This window comes from Papilio machaon, chromosome 10, assembly GCF_912999745.1.
Source record: "Papilio machaon chromosome 10, ilPapMach1.1, whole genome shotgun sequence".
Taxonomy (NCBI): domain Eukaryota; kingdom Metazoa; phylum Arthropoda; class Insecta; order Lepidoptera; family Papilionidae; genus Papilio; species Papilio machaon.
The window spans coordinates 8,429,078-8,432,273 of NC_059995.1; the positions used below are offsets into that span (position 1 = coordinate 8,429,078).

General features: G+C 32.3%; 1 non-coding gene across 1 annotated transcript; it reads right to left on the reverse strand.

Moving 5' to 3' along the window:
• Positions 1 to 2,467: 2,467 nt before the first annotated feature.
• On the reverse strand, positions 2,468 to 2,539 carry Trnaq-cug. Its single transcript has one exon. It is a non-coding gene; the product is annotated as a tRNA-Gln (tRNA).
• Between the last annotated feature and the right edge of the window lie 657 nt (positions 2,540 to 3,196).

A 3,196-nucleotide genomic window follows, 5' to 3' on the forward strand; every position in this document is an offset into this window, starting at 1 on the left:
AATCAAATGTCATTGAAACGAAAGCGTTTCACTTTTATGGATCTTTAATAGCATTCACATCGTTTAAATTTCCATCCAATTTCACAATTGCCATGCGAATGAATTTAACTGGATTCAGTTTTTTAACTGACTTATTCACGAACAAAAATTTGACAAGTTTTTTTTAACATACTTCAAACGCGATAGTTTATGGTTTAAAATATCCATATTATATTAATTTTATTAGAGGTTGTGTTGAATTAATAAACGTCAATTAGTGTTCATATTAAGTTGCACATCAAATTTTGTCATCAATTTGTTCTCTTCGGTAGATGAGGTTAAATAATATTACCTTACCGTATTTTAATATAGATTATATACTTTTACAAAAAAAAGTACAAAAGACAACGTTCCGTTTTTAAATATAAAAAAAGATTATTTTAATCAAAAGAAGAAATATTTTTGGAATAAAGATAATTTTTCTACAAAGAATGTCCTACATCAAAGTAGGAAAATATAAAATAATATATTTATTTTATTGAAAAACGCTAATATAAATAAGATCAAATATATATTGTGTGTAAAAATAAGCTGCTTTTTAATAGACTACTACACGGTTCAAAGATAACTTGACATTTTATAATAATAAAAGGTCTTTGAGGAACATTTACAACATATAAACATGTATCTATGGATTTAATGATAACATTTATAAATATCATGTTTGACATGAAAGCCTCGCCTCGCCTCACCCTGTAGGTGGACCCCCGAAGGGTCTAAAACTAGTCGGTGCCGTCACCGAACGATCATACCTGAGTTAAGCCGTTTTTAATTAATTTCTTATAATGCCTCACGAAAGTTTAAACCATTTAATCACAAGATCCTTTTTTTGGTATTGAAGGGGGGGGGGAATCTTTACAAATATTCCTGCTCATTTTTTAGATATACATTTGTGTGATTCTCTTCCTTATTGGAAGCATACCCACTAAACCTCTCTGTTCCTTTAACGCATCGGGACGGGACCACGGGCACGCTTTTGCTTTCGTCCGCAATCCCATCAGTGTCAGCTGCCGACACAGCTCCCTCACGGGGAGGAGGCCGCCCTTAATGGCGGGCGATGGACTCCCCCGCAAAATATTCCTGCTCCTGGGGGCGGGACAAGGTTGTGTGAGGATTTACTCTCTAAACTCCCTCAGTGGCTATCCTCAAGTGCCACTGGCAGGGCTCGGTGCTTGCAGGCAAAAAAAACATATTTTTTTGCCTTTTCTCTACTTTGACAGATGTATCAACACAACCCACGGTCTGATCGCGTGATATTCACAGACTTCATTGGTATGCGCCATCTTACGATTCTCTTTCCTTCTTGTTAATATCTTTCGAGTCTTAAAACCACTATTAATGAAAGAAATTTTCATACCACTCTAATAATAAGGTGTCTAAGATAGTTTTGTAATTTCACATTATTGTTAAGTCGGGATGTCCCCGTAATTAAAATATTTCTGTCCTATGTACTGTAGGTAAAAACGGGTAGTCCCTATCTACCCTTTTGTATTAGAGAGTATTTTAAAGTCATTAATTTTTAAATTGAAAAAGTGACACTGGCGAAACAATCTGTGCCCCGTTGGCACACCTTAAAGCGACTGCTTGGAAATTGAATTGAATTGAAAACGCGGTTTTATATTAACCTAGGCGAAGCCAAGGGCACTAAATGTAAACTTTACACCCGATTAAATATTCAAATAAGTGAATTTTTTTAGTATAATAAGATGTTATATGATGTATTATTTTATTCTAAAATTGAAGTGAAAATATTCTTATGTTTATTTTTCATTCATTCTTTTCTTCGCATTCAAATTACACGTTCTTGGAATTCTTGATGATGTAGAAAATAATGCGGTACAACGTAAATAAAAATGAAACTTACTCAATTCTCTAAAGTAAAAAAACATAATAGTAAAATGTGAAAATGTAATTATGGTTTGAAAATATTTAATAACATTTTAAATGTCTAGATTTAAAAAATATCTTCGAGATGTTATGATTTGATTTTAGTTGTTCCTCTTCTTTTATTACATAATTAGCTTCATCACACAAATCTTACTAATTTTGTTTATATAAAGTTTTGGTGTTTCCGTTTGTTACTTTATTATACTTGTATGATGTGTACACCTATAACTTGGATAAATTATTATTCAGTTTTAATTTACTTTTGTTATATTAGTTATTGTGCATGTGTTATAATTTACCTGTTGGTGTATCTAAATAAATAAATAAATAAATAAATAAATACTTTATACTCCTGGATTTTTCTAGAATAGTATAAAATAAATATTATCCGTTATTGACATTGTAAGATATTTTAAAGTTAGCATATTTGAACTATTAAAGGTAAGACTATAACATTTAAAAATCCCACTTCTACATCATATGATGTAAAAATAATGCTTATGAAAATTAAATTTCTATCTAATTATAAAAGAAAGTGTTCAGGTTCCACCGAGATTTGAACTCGGATCGCTGGATTCAGAGTCCAGAGTGCTAACCGTTACACCATGGAACCTTTGATCTTAGAGTTTTAAAAATCGTTCTAGTGTCTACAAACTTAACTTAATTGTCCGAATCATAAAACTGTACAGTGTATTTAAAACTATAAAACACTAACTGTCGCCCGTGAGTACCCGTGGATAAAAAAAAAAACTTGAGAGGTGTCAAAGGGCACACGGATGGAACGAAGTTCCTTTCGATTAATTAGTGAAGGAATCAATGTTTATTCTATGAATAAAAAAACTTGAGAGGTGTCAAGGGGCACCCGGATGGAACGAAGTTCCTTTCGATTAATTAGTGAAGGAACCAATGTTTATTCTATGCATAAAAAACTTAAGTCTTCACAAGAAGTACATTTTATTTCTATGAATTTTCGTTATATATTGTCACGTCGTTGCCCTGGTGATATAGCAAAAAGTGTCGTGACAACTTTTCGTAAGAATTTTTTCCGTCTAGCCCCCTTTCACAACGCGCGATAAGGAACTTCGTTCCAATTAGTAGCCTAAAAGCTTCCAGACTATGTTCTACATCTGCGCCAAATTTCATTAACATCCATTGAGCCGTTCCGGAGATACCTTCTAACAGACATTCATCCATCCATCTTAACTTTCGCATTTATAATATTAGTAAGATTTATGCTTAAAAAATGGAGAGAAGATTCTTTTCTTAAACA